This window comes from Asparagus officinalis, chromosome 7 (assembly GCF_001876935.1).
Source record: "Asparagus officinalis chromosome 7, Aspof.V1, whole genome shotgun sequence".
In the NCBI taxonomy this organism is placed as follows: domain Eukaryota; kingdom Viridiplantae; phylum Streptophyta; class Magnoliopsida; order Asparagales; family Asparagaceae; genus Asparagus; species Asparagus officinalis.
This window is the reverse complement of record NC_033800.1, coordinates 62,125,372-62,147,143: the sequence shown is the minus strand read 5'-3', so window position 1 is coordinate 62,147,143 and position 21,772 is coordinate 62,125,372. Positions and strand designations below refer to the sequence as shown.

At 40.1% G+C, this 21,772-nt stretch overlaps 1 long non-coding RNA gene across 3 annotated transcripts in view; it reads right to left on the bottom strand.

Moving 5' to 3' along the window:
• Nucleotides 135-21,772, bottom strand: part of LOC109851067 — a 36,871-nt gene continuing 15,233 nt past the window's right edge. For 2 of the 3 annotated variants that reach the window (XR_002249662.1, XR_002249664.1), the window contains exons 3-4: nucleotides 588-718; nucleotides 135-402 (exon numbers count right to left, since the gene is read on the bottom strand). This is a non-coding gene — a long non-coding RNA (uncharacterized LOC109851067). Of the gene's footprint in view, nucleotides 403-587; nucleotides 719-18,275; nucleotides 18,350-21,772 lie in introns of all 3 variants that reach the window. The other variant, XR_002249663.1, reaches the window with a different exon arrangement.

The window sequence follows — 21,772 nt, the reverse complement described above, 5'->3', positions numbered from 1 at the left end:
TAGTAGAAATACCGGAACAATGATCTTATTATCTCCTCGGAGGAGGAGGAGGACTCCTTAAACAATGAGCACAAAGTGTCCAGTTGAAAAGAATCACGACATTAATCCAGCAAAGAAATAAAGACGCGTTCAAATAAGTAATCAAAACGTTCATAAGTCATAGATAGTATCAGAATATAAACAGCAGATACAATTTTTAAACGATTGTTGAAAGTTCAAATGAAGCCCATAAACGGATAGGTCAATTAAAGCCTAAAAGAATAAACTAGAGGCACAATTTCTACTTTCAAATTTCGTTCGTCTCAAAATAATTACGTACTCCCTTTCTATTTCCACGTGCCTTGGACAGGAACAACTTTTTAGCTATTTCCTTCCATCATTCACCTCATGTGTTCAACGTGCCTAAAAGTTCAAACAATTTAATCCGTTAAAATTTGCAAATGAAGAAAATTTGATTAAAATAAGTGGTAAAGCTAGCGGATGCACGTATGGCACATCAATATTGCTAAAGGGAGCAAGACACTTGAATTATATCATACAAAACAAGAATGGAAGAATAGAGTAACAGAATATAACGTGGACATTACCTCGTGTCTCTTGGCTTCATTGCTAAATATCCACTCAGCATGGATGGTTTGAGCGAGGAGCTCTCAGCTCCCTCAAGTGATGCTGCAGCTTGCGCTTCCTCATAGTTCTCGTATTCACCCATTGCATAACCCTGAATCAGAAACATGTTTAGGCACTGATGTTTTGTCTTCAGCTAACAGAAAATTACTGAATTCTGCAAGTACAAATATGATACTATTGCGAGTGCTAGCCGAAAACATTAACGCAGATGTCAAGTTGACGACAACTTAAAAATAGTTCCAACAACATAGATGACGAGTAATTCTTCGATCTTTGAAGGAAAAAAATATTCTTTGAACAGCAAAAAATTTAAAGCGGTTGTAACTTTCATCTTTGGTATATAGTTCTTCTCTGTCAGACAAATGCAGTAAAAGAACTTGACAACTTCATTTTCACCTAAACCGTATCCTAGGCAAGTGGATTTAGACGTTTGCTTTAGGGTTCGAAGAGGCTATAAAAATGTTGTTCCAAAGTAGGTATCTCTACTGAGTCAATGTCACGGGTTTTATCGCAACCCTCCCCACTGCCTCCTCCTGGCACTAAATAGAACCCTTCACAATTTTGTTTTTTCATGAGAAATGATCCATTGGAAGTCTTCAAATGTTCGATGCTGTAAAGCAGTCCGTAACAGTTGTACAAGTTAATGCCTATATTTCTACGCATTAGCTCTTAAACTATTACCTTCACTGTGACAAGATCATCCTTGGTGTTCAAATCCTATTCCGCATGAGTTCTCAGTTCAAAACGAAGTAGTAGAATTCGTGCATATGCTCGAAAGCCCCTCCTTATTATACCCCAAATTAAGTCACCCATAACGCATCAAATCTCTCCCTCCATCAATCTCTTCCCTCCTCCCCCATATACAGTCATAAACTATAGCTGTGAATATTCAGCAGATATGACCATTTTCATTGTAAGCACCAACTAGAGAGAAAATTCCTTCTGGAACGATGACATGAGTAAATTGTTGAAAACATTATTTCCCACAAATAAACCAACCTCACAATGGTAAGCTTGGACATTTTTCTCCTAACAAAAACTTGTGAAGATGATGGTCAGAGTAAGGTTTTACCTTCCCATAAGCACCTAAGGCACTGAGAGATGGAAACAGTACACACCCTAGGAAAATGAATCGAACTTTCCATAGACATATCAAAATAACACATCTTGCATCCATTAACTTCTCCTAAAGACTCTTAATGAAAAATGTAGGACATTTTTCTCCAATGTCCTTGCTTATTGGACGGATCTGTTAGACCCTAGAGGGGGGTTGATTAGGGTCTTATGCTAATCTAATCCGATTTTATACCAATTAAAACTAATTAATAAATATATTCTTACAAGTATAATATACAACCAATTATGAGCAAGAATATGCAATATGAATAAAGGGATATATCCTGACAATGAAATATACTTTGAGATATATATGCAAGGATATGAAACTAACACAAGGGTAAACAAACGAAACTAGATAGTGGACAATATAAACAAAGAGACAAAGGCACAATGAGATGAACAAAAATAAGTGCACCAATGCAAACTCAAACACACGATATGTTCACGGAGTTCGGTCCCCACAACTTACGTCTCCACTCCTCACCTCGAGGAGATCTTCACTATCACAACCGGGTTTTCGACGCTCATCCAAATAACTTTTACACCACACAATATCAGTATTTAACGCTCACCGATCAACGTTCACAATCTCACAATGTAACTACACTCCATACACTCTAAGTGTTGGTCTCTAGCCCGTGTCCTTCCTCAAGTGCTCAGAATTATCATCTCTCGCTAGGCTTTACTACCGACCACACTCCTCTTGGAAGCGACAACGTCTCTCACCACACACTCCTCTCAGTATACTAGTGTAATACAAAGTGAATCTCACAATAAGCACAATACAACAAATGATTGTTCTCTAATATGGATGATAACACAATGTAAGCTCACACTCAATGATACACTCCCCACAACTCAAATTATACTATGAATGTAAATACAATAAGCTCAATAGGTTGTGTGTGTAAACAATGAGTAAATCAAAACTAAACTCAATTATGAAAAACTAGCTTGTAGAAATGATAATCAATAAACAATTATAAATAAAAGCTAGAATTGAGTTTAGGAAAACTTCTCTAGATGACAAGAGAGAGAGATGAATTAAAGCTCAACCACCAATGAATTGATCTCCACTTCCTCTTGTGAAAGTATCTTCACAAACCAAACGTGAAACAAAACTAAACGAAACTTAAACCCTTGTTAAACTTTCTTAAAACATCCTCTTAAGTAAATAACAAACACCCTTAAACTTGTTTAAACAATTTTCTTAGTTACCCTCAGAAGTTAGAGGGTATGGGGTATATATAGGTACCCCAAGAAACCAAAGAAAAAGACCAAAAACCCAAAAGAAAATAAAGCTGGAAAATAGCCGTAACTGTGCAATGGACACTTTATGGGTCGACTCATAAAAATCATGGGTCAACTCATAACCTAGCTGTTATAGGCTAAAAACAGCTTATGGGTCGACTCATCATGCATGGGTCGACTCATGAAGTCATGAATCGACTCATCAGAAATAAAACACACTTTCCAGCACAGTTTATGAGTCGATTTATGACAGACATGAGTTGACTCAACCTGTCTGGGTCGACTCATGATGTTATGAGTCGACTCATCAGAAACAAAATATAAACTACACAATAGTTTATGAGTCGATTCAACACTGTTCATGAATCGACTCAAGACATACACACAGCCTGTTTTAAACAGTACATGTCAACTTAAAACAGAGTTTACAAATATCAAATAAATTTTAAAAATGTAAAACTTTAAAAAATGATTGTAGACATGATAATAAACATGCTACAAAAACTGGTTTTTAAAAAGCATCTCCCAAATGTGAAATCTTATCATTTTACAAAATCACATAAGTATGTTAAAAACTTGATTTTGCCTAAATGACTTAAACAAAACTTTGAAACACTTTAGGATGGATTTAGAGACTTATACAAGATATGAAAATAGTGTAAATAAGTCTTCAATCCATAAACATAATATTTTGCAAATTCAATAGAATATGAAACACATAAATGTGAAAATGAAGATATATATTGTTTCATATCTATATAGCTAAACCAAAATAACTTATCCACATATAAAACAAATAAGTATTATATATTTATTTGTTTGTAAAAACTTTTGTGGATAAAACACATAAACCATTAAATTGTGTGTGTATAATATTGAGCTTAAGATATTTGCACAAAAGTATAAACCTATACTACAAATACTATAAACTATATACCCAAGCTTGAAGGTCTTCAATATAGCTCGACTTGGTAAACTTACGGATGAAGCTTGAATTTGAATCTTTAACTTGAATTGCATTGCTTCACTCCACTATTTTCGCTAACCTCCATTGGATATGATCGTGAATGCTCGATTTCATTCATCCTCCAACATATTATTTGTCTACAATGAATACAAAACATAAACACTAGACAAACAATATTAGATGTAAATTGTTTGTTAAACATCATCAAAACAAAGAGGTTAACATGATCAACACCAATATCACTTAGGAACTAATTTCTATTTCTCAACTAAAATCAACCAAAAATTATAAAGAGATAAAACAAGAAACATTTTTCTAAACTTTGAACTGTATTTTATCAATGAAAAACTTATTAGTGGAAAAAAATATTAAGTGATCCCTAATACCAGTCATCTGATGACTCTAGAGATCTGTTAGAGTCTTGAAGAATGAAAGATTTCAGAATGACCCCTTAGGTCAAGAGCCCAATGAAGAAGCCTAATTATGACTCTCAACGGTGGGAACATAACGGAGAGAGATGAGAATGCGACAACCAAAGTCGAAGTACTAAGGGTGTGTATGGTTAGAGGGTATAGGAACTACATATGTTATTGCATCATCATGAGTGTGCTTGGATTGATTTAATTGGATCAGTGTTACTCCAACTACATCTATGGGTGTTTGGTTGGATGTAACTACAACTCGAAAATATTGTTACAACGCTCAAATATACTAAATTTAAGGGTGTTGCATCCATGCTTAAATTTTAGAGTGTTGTAACAACATTTGAATTACAACTACTTGCGGATGCATCCAGTTGGAGTTGCAACTAATTGTGGATACAACTACATGTGTTGTTACAATACCCTCTAACCAAGCACACCTAAAAGAGGCTGGAAGATGGCTAAGCTAACACCACACCTCGTGGCATGTAAACATATAAAGATGACAACTAAGCATATAAATTTATCGTAACGATTCTGAAGATTTTCTGCTCAAATCGCAACTGATCACATCCAAAGACGTGGACAGACTAGCAAAGGTTGGTAGTACAATCTTTGACCCTAAAGACAATCACAATAAGATACTCGAATAACACCCCGAAATCACTGTAAGCGGTTAAAAATACAAACCACTGAACAAGATTAACACTATGTACCTTTCTAAGGTCAAATTGGTCATCTTAAACATGACCAAGGGACTTCATATTAAAGCTAGCCGCCAGGCTGAGCTGGCCTGAAAGCCCGCCCCGCCCAGCCCATTTGGGCCAAGCCCAAACCAATCCCAAAGGCGAGGTGGACTGGGCATAGGCCCAAAAGCCAGGCATGAACTCGGCTCAAGCCCTAAACTAATTTTGGCCTAATTAATTTGACCTGTAAAAAAATATTATAGCCCATTGAATGGGTCTAGTAGTAGGTAGGCCCAAAAAAGTAGCCTAAATAAAAAAAATTATAAGTAGGTCCCTCACCAAATTCAACCCGTTAAGAAGTGGCCAACACGTGCGGGCACTTCTCACTACCTGCCTCTCTCAATGGGAAACCCATTGACATCTCTCAACGGGTGAATTTTCGTCCGTTTGTGAGACGGGCAGAGAGCCCAATGGACTGTAGGCTTTTTAATTTCAAAAAAGGTGAAAAACATCCTATAAATACCTCTCTGACCCCTCACTTTATCCTCGCAACAATCTCTCCTCCTCTTCTCTTCTTGTAACATTCAAAGCTTTTTCAACTCTAAAGTTCTCTAATTTCTCAACTCAATCTCTCAAGTCAAATTTCTCAAAAATTTCTCAAAAACAAAATGGATCATTCGTATTCTCCTACAACTTCTATCAGTTTTGGAAGACAACACCTCAATGAGATTTCTCCGATGCCAACTTCACTAACACAAAAAACCACTTCGACTCCCACTCCTACTCCTACTTAGTCACAAGTTTCGACAATGATAGGAGGCAAAAAAGGGCGAGAATATAGGAGCACTTCAAAATGAGAGGTGAAGGTAACAATAGAGTAACTATTTGTAATACTTGCTCAAAAAATTAAAATGTCCTAAAAAAGATGGTATCGAAACTTTAACTAGACATTTAAAGCTGATGCTGAAAGGGAAAAAAAACATAAGCACAACTTAGTACAAGGGAAGGAACATTACCTACTTAGAAATATAAATATGAAAAAAACGAAAAGAGCGGTAACTAAGTATATAACCGACACTGTAGGTGGGCATCCAAAGCATAGTTCTTGAAGAATTTGTTCAAGAAGCACTGCAACCTGAATTTTAACATGTTCATAGAAACACTATAAAAAGAGAAATTTACCGCATCTATAATGAAAGAAAAGAAATTTACAGCATCTATAATGAAAGAAAAGATGTTTTAGTTGCTACATTGTCACCAATTCCAAGTAAAGTTTCATTAACTTATGATATTTGGACTAATACTAACAATCATTCTTATATGTGTATAACTATATCTGCTCATTAGATAGATATTGATTGGATAATGCAAAAAAGAGTTATTGCTTTTGAACATTACCCCCTACTCATAATTCTTACTAACATTTTACATATTACAAATGAGTATGGCATAACAAAGAAGATCATTACTATTTCATTTGATAATACTTTTAATAATACACCTGCAATACCTCTACTTAAATAATCTATTTATCCTATTTAAAATGGAGATTTTTTCATGTTCGGTGTGTGCGCTACATATCCAATCTTTGTGTGCAAAATGGATTTCACCCTATACAACAAGCTATTAAAAAGATTAGAAGTGTTGTAGAACATATTAGTCAAATATTTGATGAATTGTGCTCTACATTTGATTTCCACCATGAGAAAATTATCTGATGATTGTGTAACTCGTAGAAATTCTACTTATAAATTGTTAAGCACATGCATTCCGTATAGACAAACAATTCAATTATATTTTAACAGTGTAGTAGGGCCATATTCATCTCTTATTACGACTTATGATGATTGGTTGCAAGCTATATCAATTGTTAATATTTTATGCTCATTTGAAGAAGCAACTAGAGGATTATCTGGTAGTTATTATCCAACTATAAACCTTGTTTTAGTTCATTTGATTAATAATTGCTCACATATTTGCTACATATCGACATGATCCACTCTTATCAGATATTATTGAGAAAATGGAAGAAAAATGTAATAAATATTTTGAAGCTCTACCTTTACTTTATAATTTCACTCTAATACTAATAGTAGATCCTAGAGAAAAATGGATGGTTGTGAAAATATAATTCACCCTATAAAATCTGATATGAACTATAGAGAATAGAGAGTAGATCAATATATGCAAAATATCAAGGATAAATTATATCAGTTGCATGCAAGTTATTCTGGACCCTCTATGTCTAGAACTCACACTTCGAATTCACATTCTTCATCTTTAGCAACTTTATCTCATGGATTTCAAACCTTAATGAGACCAAAAAACCCTCACGAGATGCAAATGAACTTAGTTTTCATCTTGACCGGTTAGATGGTCCAACCAATGAAGAAACAGCTAGTTTTGATGTATTAGCCTAGTGGAAAACAAAATGTGAAACTTACACTAAGCTCTCTACTATGACTCGTGATATATTAACACCTTCACCGTCCACAGCGGCTTTTGAGAGTGCTTTTTCTACTGGTGGCATGACATTAAGTGAAAAGAGAACCAACCTGAGCAATGAGAGCTTGAAGAGGGTGATGCTAGTGGGAGACTGATGGAAGGCGGTTGAATAGACTCAATAAATACAAGAAATTGCATATGACGCAATATTTGACAAAGATTCTCCACCGAGAGGGAAAATGGGTCCATCCGGACCATCCTAGAGTTAGAGATATTTCAACTTTATTTTTTAATTTTTGAAGTCTTATTGAACTAGTTGACTAGTGCTGTAATTTTTCATTTTCAATAGGAAAACTTTATTTTAGTCAATGTAAGGTGTAACTCTTCAATTTCTACATCTAATTCTTAAATTTCTAGTTTCTACAATTATGTAAAACTCTCATCAATTTATTAATAAAGTTATTCTTCTTCTATAAGTTATTGTCTTTACATTTTGCATTTAAATTTGACCAATCATTTAATTTAAAGTTAAGCCTAAACTTAGAAATATAGTTTAAAAATATTGGCCCGAACTTTGGCCCAATCCTAAAAATATTTGCCATAAAATTTCTTAAATTTAGATGGCCAAAAAGATTAAGCCTTTAAAACGAATTTGGCCCAAACTTTAGCCTAATGATTTAATTAATTTTTTTTGTGGGGTGGGGTGTGGGCCGGCCAAGTCCAAGGCCCAATATTTTTTGAAATGCCCAATAGGCAAATGTTTGCCTAGCCAACGACAAAAATTTGGCCGTTGGAAATTTTCAAATGAGCCCTCTAGATTAACTTTAGTACAATTTTTATTTTTTTTAAAAAATAAATTCCAAAATTCCTATTAATGTCCTTCAATCTTCAATTCTTTTTCTTCTTCATACTAAACTACTTGTCCTCTTCTCTTCTTATTGTTCTCTCAACCTCTCTCAAGTTCTAAATTCTAATATTCTCATTTCAGTAGATCTTAGCCTTTCTAACTTTACAATGGAGGGTAAGGGCGCTAATAGAGTTGCTAAATGTACGAATGTGGCATAGTATTACAAACTCCTACGGATGGTGGCATGGGAAATTTACGTAGACATTTAAAAGTCCATATGGATAAAGAAACCACGATTCTCTTTGAGATATATGTTTTATGTAATGAAAAAAACATTAGAAAAGTGTTGTTGAAAATGGAAGCTAGAAGAAAAAGGAGGTGCAAAACCATCTCTACTCTAAGTTGACGAAAATCATGGAATCATTTTGTATTTTTCATTCTCTTAATCTAGTATCTTTTCTTTTTAGCATGCAACTTTTTAATTTTAGTAGTATGTATGAAGTTATCTATTTATTAATGAAATTTATCTTATTTTGTCCATTTTTTTGTATATATAATTTGTATTTAGTCATGTTTCCACATGTTCTCTTTAATTTCTAGTTTCTACAAATTTTAACCTTTAAATTTTACCAATCATTTAATTTAAAATTAAGCCTAAACTAAACTTAGAAATACGTAAAAAAATTGGAATTATGGTTCAAATATCTTAAACTTTGAATTATGTGTGGCTAAGCAAATCCCAACTATGAACTACCCAAGGCCTAGTTCAAAATGCAACTAAAAAAAGAAAATGAAATGAAAATTCAAGCTATACCCACCCGAAGCCTGGCAGGCCGGGTTTGCGAGTTGAATTTAGGCAGTGCCCAACTAAGAAGCACCGACTCGTGAAAACTCCTCACGTCCCCGTGTCCGACGCTTGTCGGGGACGGACACGCGTTCGACACACGTTCGACACGCGTCGGACACGGCGTCAACGGCGTCGACACGGTCAGCTCTAGTCGACACGGCGAAGTTGAGGGCGACACGGCGAAACCAGACTTTAAAACCCAAACCCGAAACCCAAAACCCGAAACCCAATTTCCAACAGAAACCCAAACCCTAACCCTAGTCGTGAGAAAACTTACCCGATTTCAAACAGACTTCGACACGCCGTCAGCTCTCAGTCTCCTCGTCGTCATCGTCGTCCTCGTCGCCGTCATCGTCGTCAGCTCCAAGGTCAGTCCCTCTCCCTCTCCCCCCCCTCTCTCTCTCCCCGCGATCGATCTGTCCCTTCCCCTCTCTGTTTCTCTCTTGCTCTCTCTCGCTTATCTCTTTCTCTCCCTCATTTATCTCTTTCACACTCTCACCACAAAAAAAACCCATAACTTTCCCGTTTCCCAAAAAAACCCCACGAACACCGCTTTAACCCCACCATCCACTGTTCTCCCCTCTCTCTCTCAAAAATCGCAAAAAAACCCCACGAACACCGCTTTAACCCCACCATCCACTGTTCTCCCCTCTCTCTCTCAAAAATCGCCCACAGGATTCAAACAGCCTCTGCTCCCCCACTCAATGGTTTCGTATTTTAAAATAGTGGTTACTGTTTACCACTTTGTCATTTTCCCACACACATTTCAACCAGCCTCTGACCCCCCCACTACGATGCTTTCATATTTTAAAATAGTTGTTACTGTTTGTCACTTTGACATTTTTCTACAGTAACTTTGACATTTTTCTTACTTTCGGATGCTTCACTGTTTGGTATTCTCGTTTTGGATGCTTCACTGTTTGGTATTCTCATACTTCACTGTTGATCGGTGATTAGGTTAGGTTGTTTGTTGTTTTGCTGCTGTTAGTTAATTTGGATGATAATCTCTGTTTGTTTACTATTTTGTTGCTTTATTACCATGTTAACTGTTATTAATTATTCTTTTTTTTACTGTTTTGCTACTGCTAGATAATTTTCTAATGTTAACTGTTATTTGCTTACTGTTCTACTATTGTTTGCTTTTAGTTACTGTTATTTGCTTACTGTTCTACTATTGTTTGCTAGATAATTTTAAGATATGCATTTGAGTGTAATTTTTATATATTTGCAATGTTAGTAACTTAGCATTTTGTAGTCATTGAACTAGTTGCAATTTGAACTTTATTCTCTTGTATTTTTATATGCTCAAGATGAAAGTAGTGAAAATTAAAAAATCTAGCCGTGTCGCCGTATCTTATTTTTTGGGGTTTTTCCGTATCCGTGTCCGTGTCGTGTCCGTGTTGCCGTGCCCGTGTCCGTGCTTCATAGGTGCCCAAGCCCGAACATCCGGGCTCAAGACTGGCCCGGTTAAATTTGAGCTCAACAAGGCATGGTTCGAACATGCCCGAGCACGACGGGTTTGGGTCAGGATTAGCCTGAACCCGGCCCAATGGCCAGGTCTACTTCATGTACATCATAAAAGCCCACAAATTGACTAAGGATAGGTCATCCCAAATTCAAGGTCAAAACAGATCAAAATCAGCCTTAGTTGCACTGAGGTTGAACCACAATCACGAGGCTATTTGGCATGACCCTAAGAAACCTACAACAATCTTTGGCTGAGCACAACAAGCTAGCCACAAGCGAATAGACAGCCTGATGACAATCATGAGGCTTACCTAGGGGACAAACCATATTGATGGTGACCCGTGTCAGGGGTCACATAGTGGACTGTGCCGCTAAATTAGCGGTACTAACTGCTAAAGATTTGCTACAATAAAGTTATTTGCACCTATAAGCTAGATTAAGCTCGTGATCGATCGCAGGGCTAATAAAGCAGCCACTTGCTTATTGTCTCCGTTCACCCCGCGATGATAAAGGTGCTATACGCGCACGACTCTACATTCACTGCTAGTGCGGCGGTGTAGCTATGGACATTAAAGTAGCCTCACGACCTTTGTTTGGGTGGGAAATTGATTTCTTCATTGTATAACTTATTACAATTTCAGTCGTTACAAGTTTAAAAAAAGATCGGTCTTTTTATAAGATCTTTACACAATGAAATTAAAATTACAATCTCCTTCAAACAAACGCAACGGGTGTTTATCGCCCGCTGCTTGCGTGAGATCTTTACATGTGACGGGGACCTTGATATCCGTGGACCACCAAACGATCAGATCAGATCCGGAGCTTCGTTGATTCGCGAAGGAATTAAGAAACCGAAGCAATTATCTCGGCAACAGCGAGATAATCACTCTTCTCAAGATCACCACAACGGGACAATCTCAAGGGAAGGAATCGGGTTGCAGATCTGACTAACTCATCTTCTTTATGCCGAAGAATTTGCTGATATCTCCTCCTCTAAAATTCATGGCTCTTCAGTCCTCAGTTCGGCAGGGCTTCACTAACGCTCGAGAATTTTAGATCTGGAAAAATGAGGGCTCTGGGGCTGTATTTATAGGCTTCGGGAGCCCTGTTTTCGGATAAGAATGGTCGATTCTCTCTTATCCTCAGTTGTAATCACTTAATCACGTTCATGGATGATATCAGATCAGTTAAAACAAATCCAAGCGGTTAACGGTCGAAAAACGACTTTAAACTGCAAAATTTGATTTATCGATAGTTCCCTGCAGTCCATTGATTGTTTAAATTTTGGTTTCTAAAAATTTACAGATTGTTGAATATAGTCCATCAATGATTGAAGAGATCATTGATGGTTAACTGTAGTTCATTGATGGTTTGATTTCTCATTTCTGAAAAATACAAATTGTTGACTGTAGTTTATCGATGACCCGTGGACCATCGTTGGTTGCCTCGTGACTATCGAAGGTTAATGGCTGAAATTAACTGTTCATGTTGATTTTTGCATCGTTTTGGGTCGAAACTTTTTCGTACATGTTTATTCATGAAATATATCATCTTACAAACTTATTGGTACTAAATAAGTGTTTGTTATTGATCAAACAAGAGATATTACACAAACATCGCTAATCCCCAACCTGAAGAAATAGCGCGAGAGTGCAGGAAAACAGCAGAAGAATCAGCCAGGTAGACTGGCGGTCGACCGCTGCGGTCGACCCGGCCGCCCGCCGCAGTCGACCGCGAACGTGCACAAAGGCCACTAGGACTCGGAGCTGATGGCGGTCGACCGCCACGGTCGACCGCGAGGACCCTGTAGGTGTTTTTGGTCTCGGGATGAGATTCGGTCGACCGCCATGGTCGATTGTGTCATGACTATAATCGATCCTGCTCTCGAGTTTTTGGTTCGGTCGACCGTCACGGTCGACCGCGAGACCTGCGCGGTCGACCGTCGTAGTCGACCGCAGACTGATTTTAGGCTGGGCTTGGTTTTTGACCCGGGTCGTTTCTGAGTTGATATATAACCCTAAACCTGATTAATTAGGGTTAAGCAAGAACGATTTTGAGCAGTCTTTTGGAGATGATTGCTACATCCAATTGTGAGAGATTTATGAGAGACCTAGAGTTTTGTTTTAGGATTTGATCGGTGAGATTTGTAATTCTATTTGTATTCTCTTGATTTCTAATAGTAAGAATTCCCCTCTCCTTGCCCCGTGAACGTAGGCAATTTGCCAAACCACGTAAATCGTTTGTTCTTGCTGTGATTGTGATTTGCTTATTAGTTGTGGTTTATCTCTAAGATTGTTCGTGTCGCTCCTCGAAGCTTCCGTCGCGCACAACAATTGGTATCAGAGCTTCAGGCTTGTTCGAAGGATTCAGTGAAGATTCCTATCTGAAGAGTTAGATCGACAACATGAGAGAAACAAACACATTAGGTTCGTCTCTTACGAAGACGATACATAGTTTGAGCATCAATAACATGAAGATTGGTATTCCAAAGTTCGAGGGCAAGATCAATTTTGGATTGTGGAGGTGTCAGGCGATGGACGCCTTGGATGCACAGAATTTGGAGGAGACTCTTGAGTTGCAAGAAAAACCTGCTAATATGGAAGAAAAGGTTTGGAAGAAGATGAATAGTAGGGCGTGTGGAGTTATTCGGTCATGCTTGACGTCGGATCTTATTTATGATGTGATGAACGAGACGTCGGTGAAGAAGATGTGGGAAACACTCAATGAAAAGTATCTTACTAAGAGCATTGAGAATCAGCTTCACTTGAAGAAGAGGTTTTACCAGTTCAAGATGAAAAGGGGAATTTCCATCAGGGAGCATGTTAACAACTTCACGAAGCTACTTTCAGACATGACCAATGTAGATATCATGATTAAGGATAAAGACACGTCGATGCTACTTTTGTGTTTATTATCCGAGGATGATTATGGTGCTTTTGTCTTAACTATGATTAATGGAAGAACTACTGTTAGTTATAAGGAGATGACCTCAGCGTTAGTAAATTATGAGTTGAGGAAGAATGTCGATGAACCCTCCGAGAAAGCATCGGGAGATGCATTAGTAGTTCATGACCGTGGTTCAAACCGAAGCAGGAGATCGCAGTCTAGAGGTGCACATTATGGGATTCATAAGAATCAGTGTGTTTTTTGTAAAGAGGATGGACATTGGAAAGCTGAATGCCCAAAGATAGATCGAGCCAGGAAGAATAAGGAGAAAGCTGTATAAGCTTCAGAGGTGAATGTTGTCAAGTCTAGTGGCAACGATTTGGATTCTTCAGGCTATTCGTTATCCACACTACCGTCAGTTTGTGATGCTGACTTTACGAAGTGGATATTAGATTCGGGTGCTTCTTACCACGTTTGTCCTAGGAGGGATTAGTTCTCTAACTTTAAGTTAGAAAGAGAGGATGTTATGCTCATGGGTAATGGACATACATGCTCTATTGGTGGTATTGGTATTGTTCAGATTAGGATGAGTGACGGGATGATGCGAGAGTTGGATGATGTGAGGTTCGTTCCGCAATTAAAGAATAATATTATTTTACTTGGAGTTTTGGAGGCAGTAGGCCGTAGGGTGACCTTGGTGGATGAACGTTTAAAGGTCACATTGGGGTCCATGATTGTGATGAAAGACGTTAGAAAGAGCAATTTGTATTATTTGCTCGGAAGCACGACGATTGATAGGGAGCTGATGACTTCATTAAATTCGGCTAGACTGTGGCGTTGTTTGATGCTGGGTTAATTGGTTGGTAATACCGTGCATAGGTTGTTTAGGAATGATTTGACCTGCAGTTTGAAGTCCTGTGAACCCATTGGTATGAGCGAAAAGACCAAGGTGGAGTTTGGCACTTCTATCCATCATTCGAGGGGTCTTCTGAGGGGTATTCATTCAGGCATTCGGGGGCCTTCCAAGGGAGCGTCATTGGGAGGTAATAGGTATGTGGTTTCCGCAGTTAGGGATTGCTCCAGGCATTAGTGGGTTGTAACCAAGTTTCGTTGGTGTGAAGTCCTAGAAGCCCGCAACAGATGGAGGAAGTGTGTTGGTAGAAAGGTAACTCCTAGAAGCCCGCAACAGATGGAGGAAGTGTGTTGGTAGAAAGGTAACTCGACGTTCTGATTATGGTAGGGGTTCTTTCTTGCGTTTGTGCCGAACTCACGGTAATATGAGACACTTCATTAATGTGGAAACTTTGAGGCGACAAGGCGAGATGGCAGATTTGGAAAGCTGTTCCTTGCTAGAGGAGGATCAGCGTTTGATGTCGAGCATTGGCATTGGTATGCGGGCTACGACATGTTTGGGCCATCTTATGTATAGGTTGCCGACTGTTGCATGTAGAGATATGGGATCTGGTGGAGCTGCTTCATATGTTGGGTTACGTCGGATGTTTGGCTATTCAGCACTTGGTCACATCGTGAATATGAGATTTGATCCGATAGCACATTCGAGAGTCAGAGGCATGTTTAATTATCAAGTATTGGCTTCTGATTTTGTTCTGAGCATGTAGTTTGACTCTCGGCAGGTGGAGAGTATTAATCAGATCGTTGGGACATCACAGCAGGTGGAGGGTGATGCTACTCCATGTTGGGTGGAGTTTACTCCACATACTTTAGATCATACTGCATCATTTGAGATTCCAGTTGATGTGACACAGATTAGGAATCATGTTGATTCGGATGCAGATGATAGGTTGATCGATTCGAGTGTAGCTGATAGATGGAGTCTGGATATGGCCATTGGTTCATCTCAGGTAGAGATATTTGGATTGTTTTAGTTTGGGGGCCATTGGAGGTGCTATCAGCCGTAGACTTGATCGTGATATTAGAGAAGAGTTGCGAACTCTTCTAGTGGATTGAGGTCTTTGGAGGCCATTTGGGTGAACTACGTTCGGCTTGATTTCTTAGGCAAGAGGATACGTAGGCAGTCTTTCAGATACAACTGGTTTGATCTGTTGATTCAGATGGGGGGAGATTACATTTCAGCTCTAGTTTGGTTCCCAGACTTGTTAAGGGACTATTGGATGATTTGGTGTCGGCTTAGTTTTGGTAAAAACTTTCGCCGAGGTGGAAAATTAAATAAATAGCAAGAGAGTACAGGAAAACAGCAGAAGAATCAGCCAGGCAGACTGGCGGTCGACCGCGAACGTACACGGTCGACCGTGACGGTCGACCACGAGGACCCTGTATTTGTTTTTAGTCTCGGGATGAGATTCAGCCGACCGCCGCGGTCGACCGCGCCATGACTGTAATCGATTCTGCTTTCGGGTTTTTGGTTCGGTCGACCGCCGCGGTCGACCGCGAGACCTGCGCGGTCGACCGCAGACTGATTTTGGGTTGGGCTTGGTTTTTGATCCGGTTTGTTTCTGAGTTGATATAACCCTAAACCTGATTAATTAGGGTTAAGTAAGGACGATTTTGAGCAGTTTTTTTGAGAGGATTGCTGCATCCAATTGTAGAAGATTTATGAGAGATGTAGAGCTTTGTTTTAGGGTTTGATTGGTGAGATTTGTAACTCTATTTGTATTCTCTTGATTTCTAATAGTAAGCACTCCCCCTCTCCTTGCCCCGTGGACGTAGGCAACCTTCCGAACCACGTAAATCGTTTGTTCTTGCTGTGGTTGTGATTTGCTTATTGGTTGTGGTTTATCTCTTGGATTGTTTGTGTCGCTCCTGGAAGCTTCCGCCGCACACAACACAAACAATGTTCTATCAAAATTGCTTTCTTGAATCTAGAATGGAAATTTAAATGAGACAAAAATCCTAATATATAAGTTAAGAAATCAAACTCACTCGTGCATGCACGGGCTAACACTTGAAATAATAATAGACGAGATTGTACTTACTACTGCGCGGAGTCTTTGAATGAATGGATCGAAACTCGACTGAAAACTTTCAAACTGAAAGAAATTAGTAATGTTCACACTTGTATTACTTTCTCCGAGCTAAGTACTCATGTAACAATTAAAAATGAGTTGTCAAATTAACTTTATCCATGTTTGTCTATCCATCCATGTTTGATGGTCATTTTTCTACTTTCGAGAAGGACACGATTTGTTACTTAATTATGAGGGCGGTCGAAAGCAGTAACACGTTCATGCTAATATACTTATGCCACCTTTCTTAACTTAATTTTTGTTAAGGGTGAACTCCCGGTACCCTTTTCAATTTAGAGGCCATGGCTGTTTGTTTCGGTGGGGGGAATGTTGGCCTTCTTGTTTTGATGATGTTTAACAAACAATTTACTCCTAATGTTGTTTGTCTAGTATTTGTGTTTTCGTATTTATTCTAGACAAACAACGTGTTGGAGGTTGGATGGATTGCGTCATAACGATGATATCAAATGGAGGTTGGCGGATATAGTGGGTGAAGCTATGCAAATCCAAGTTAAAGATTCAAGTTCAAGCTTCATCCGCGAGTGTACCAAGTCAAGCTTATTGAAGATTAAGATCAAGCTTGGGTATACTTAGTTTAGGTTTTATATTATGTGTGTTAAGTACCTTATTATATTTGTAAAAATATTATATTCTTAGTTTTTGGACTTAACAATAATCATATACATATTTTATTAAATCTACATAATCATTGTGCAAAATTTCAAAACATGGTTTAGCTAAAATGTCAAAATTCACATGTTTACATTTTCATGTTTTGGCCTATTTTGTAAAATGATGATATTTTTTATTTGAGAAGTCTTTTTTTGGAAACCAGCCGTTGTAGCATGTTTATTATCATGACTACAATCATTCCCCAAAATTTTATATTATTTTGAATTTATTTGATATTTTTAAACAGTGTTTTAAAATCAAAAAACTGTTCAAAACTGAAAAATTTCATATATCAATTCACGGTCGACCGCTACGGTCTACCACGCCTGAGTCTTTTTCATAGTGGGCAACAGAAACTTTCGCGGTCGACCGTCACGGTCGACCGTCAAGCTGAATTCCTCGCGGTCGACCGTCGAACTCTCTGGAGTTTCTTCTGTTGTTTTTGTAGCTCGCGGTCGACCACCGTTTATCCCAACGGCTCTTTTAGTACAGAATCAAATTTCTGATTCTTGTCCGAACAAGACCCCTGATTATCCTCCTCTTCAGTGACGTGTGGGGAGGTAAGCTCCCGTCTATTATTCCTCGGGGCTCTTCGCCGATTTCGAGGAGACTTCTTTTTTAGCAACATTTGTTCCATCATCTCTTTCATGGAGTCGATGGCCGCTTGCTGTCTGACCATTTGCTTTTCGACAGAGCCGGCCCTGGGTTTTCTAAGGCACAGGGCAAATTTTCTCAAGTGTGCCCCTTTATACAAATTAAACAAATAAATAAATAAATTATCAATTAATTAATTTTATTAAAATTATAAGATTTTACAAAATACAATCTTCTTTTCATTGCATTAAAAGAAGGAAAAAGAGTACCCGGCCAATGTTTCAGTTGAATCAAATAATAAATAAGAAAAAGTTAAAAAGAAAGAAGGAAAAAGAGTACCCGGCCAATGTTTCAGTTGAATCAAATAATAAATAAGAAAAAGTTAAAAATATATGTATTACAAATTTACAATTTACAAAATTTATACATCTAAATTCTATATGTTATTGTAAAAAAAGTACCTTCAAAGAAAGTCGCTGCCTATCAGTCCAGTCGAACCCCACGAGGTCAGAGTTGGGGCTTAATCAAGAGCATCCTGATACAAAAGTTTAGATTAAATACTGAACCATAAAATCAAGAGTTAATGAGTTATCAAAGGAAGTTCAACATTTCAGAGCTCTGGCTCATACACAATTGAATAACATAAGCAAAACCCAACTGATTTAATCTCATAGGTAATAAATAAGGATATCAAGGGACTGCCTTCCCAACAGAAAATTTCAGAGCTCTGGCTCATACACAATTGAATAACATAAGCAAAACCCATCTGATTTCTCTTTTGAGATCTAGCAAATGCGCATCACACATTATACGCATTCTACACCTCACAAAGATATAAAAGATTACTCCTTTTTTGATGGGTAATGGGCTTAGTTTGAATATGCTTGACTTAAAATCATCAAAAAGTCACTTTGCTGAATTCAGAACTCTCAAGAACAGTCAACTGGGTCTTCCCCAAAGTTTGTCTACAGCTGTGTTTGACCAACTAATCGAAGATGTGGATCCCTTCTATTCAATTATGCCCTTTTAAATTGAGCAATCAGCACCAAAATTGACCTAGCTTTTACTCAATTGGGGGGGTGGAGTAAACAGAGGATTACTGACTGCATCAAAAAGAAAAAAGGAAAAAAATCATCGTGATTAAACTCACCAGAGATCCAGAAGGAGAAGAGGAGCTGAGGAGGAACCCTAAAAATCGAGATCAAAACGTAAAAGACATCGCAATTGAAGACAAATTTAGAGATTTGTTTTTCTTTTTTTTTCTTTTATTTCTTTGGATCTCTTTTTCTCTGTTGGGTGTGCGCCAAAAACAACGGTGTAGTGGAGGAGGGGGTAAAATAATCTGCGGTCCAGCCCAGAGCCGGCCTAGGGCCTAGGGGTAGAGGTGAAGAAGACTAGGCAGTGACAGAGAGTTGTAAACTTGTAAATTGTAAATTGTAGCTCACCCCATAGTTTGTTCACCCACCTCTAGTGCCCCTCTCAGTTTTGGGCCCCGGGCTGTAGCCCTGGTGGCCCTACCCCTAGGCCGGCTCTACTCTTCGAGCCTCCTAGTGGCGTCCTCTGGTGTTTCCGCCATGTTCACCTTGGCGTGCTTGCCATAGGCCGAACTAGGAGTCTGTGATGTCGCCTCAGCTGAGCAAGTTTCATCGTCATGATCATAAATATGTGACATGTGAGAGTAGTCGAAAGGGATGGCTACCCCAGTCCGGCTTCGGGTGCGTTAGTACACGCCCTCAGGCTCGATAGGAATGCAACTGAAACCTGAGGAGAACTCCGGATCAGAAGAGTCAGAGTATTTGGCTTTACCCTTCCCCGCCATGTTGGCCGAGGCTGCTGGAAGTTCAAGGTCATCTACGGCTCGTTTCTTCTGGTGACGCCGTCTCCCGCGAGGCAGCTCTGACTGCAGAGAGAGCCTCTGAAAGACAGATGGCTTCTGCACATCGACGCATTGGCATCCGGCAAGCACCGTCTTGATGAGGCTCTCACAATAGCACAGGGAGCTAGCTTCACGGATGGCGCGCTTGCGAGTCAGGTGCTCCCGAAGGTCTCCTCCCGGCTGAAAAGTGGCGAGCCGCCGGCGTGCAGTGAGGTTAGGTGTGCAATTGGATGATGTCGAGGGCTCAGAAGAGGCCAGCATGAAAGAACACTCGGTGAAATGCCTCGAGCGCTGGATGCAGACCGACCCTAGCCTTGACAAGGCGGGGTGCGGGATGTGGGGCGAGCATCCATGCCACGTTGGTTGGGGGAGGGGCTTCGACCTTGCCTTGGTTCTCTGGCGCGAGGGGCGGCCATAGTGGGTTGATGGCTATTAGCAGGGTTGAAGCATCGCGCTGGCATGTGAGTATCGGCGCGCTGCCGCTGCCGGGTTGAAGCTCGCACTTGATTGTGGTGTTGCGACCACCCTAAGTGGCGACGCCTTCTGAGAGTGGGGCCTGCCTAACTGTGGGCGGGGGTCGCCTTGACCATGGGCGCCCCGTGCTTGATTTGTTTAGGCCTGCCTCGGGTGGGGGTCGCCTGACTTGGGTGCCCCGCCTGATTTCTCTAGCCCGCCTGGATGGGGGTCGCCTGACTTGGGCGCTCCGCCTGATTTCTCTAGCCCGCCTGGATGGAGGGCTGAAATGGTTGAGTTGTGGAGGTCGCCTGACTTGGGCGCTCTGATTGTTTGGCCGAGTTCGTCAAAGCTAGGAATCTCACGTCTCTGCTTGAATTTTTTTGGGCCTGAATAATAATTCAAGCCGTCATAAGAGGTAGGTACCTGCGCCTCTTGGCGGGCGAGAGCTTGTCGTCGCCGCTGCTTGGCTCTCTTGGAAGTGGGGACGCTGGTGTTAGCGCCGAGGGACTGCGTGGATGACTTGGCCACCCAGCGAGCGGCCCATTGGTTCAGTTGTTCGGCCTTTGATCTAGCCTTGGTTGGCTTGAGGGAGGTGGAACCCTCTGTTGTGGTTCGGGTAGAGTCTTCGGGCATGGCGGTCTTCGCCTCCCGAGGGTGGGCCGCGCGCGCGACTTTCCGGTATCGACGGGTAGCCTTGTTGCCGGAGGAGGAAGAAGACAAGTACTCCTCGTATTTAGCCTGGTCAAACTCGATAATAAGGGACTCTACGGTCGTCCCTTCCGCAATATCGTCATATTGAGCCACCACCATCTCGGTTGACGAAACGGTTGTCCCCAGCGGAGTCGCCATCTTCTGTTTGGAGTAAAATTCCTGGTTTCTCAATGTGAGATTTGTATTAATTTAAATGTGTTATTACAAATCCTTTTAAGAAATTCAGAAAGAATACAACAGAAGCGAAGGGTCGGCCCTTCTTGTTTAATGCGGGTTCTTTCGATAGCGGTAGGATGTCTCCCTCGAATGCTTGCGTCGAGCTTGCTTCCCTTGGACGATATGATCGACGTTGCGGTTTGAAGCTTCAATGTTTGTAGGAGCTTCGGTTATGATCGAGTTCGGGAGTTTGGATATTAAAGCCCAAGTGTCTGGAAAGAGGGTCTGACGGAGGCCAAGTGTCTGGAAAGAGGGTCTGACAGAGAAGGCCTCGAACGAGTGAGCAGCTGGGAAAGCTCCGAATTTCCAATCTGTGAAGCCGATGAACTCCGAGCCTTTGCCTCTCACCCAGCCAGCTAGCTTCCAACCTCAACTGACCAACCAATGCCGAACCGTTTTAACGTTGGCCAAAGGGACCTTCTTATAGGTCAAGCAAGGCGTGGGCCTTTCCTTAATTCGTGAGATTTGACCACTATGAGGCAGGGGCCATGATTGATTATGGCCTAAGTGTGAGTAGGCGGGCTTACTTTCACAAGCAAAGGATCAGGCGAGAGCATTTATAGGCAAGCTCCATGACCAGGCGTGGGATGTGATTACTGAAGAGAGGACCATGCCACAGCTCATCATAGCCTAGTGTGTAGAATATGTGGGCCTATTCTCATAGGCAAGTGGCCAGGCAGACGATCTCAATGGCTTCCA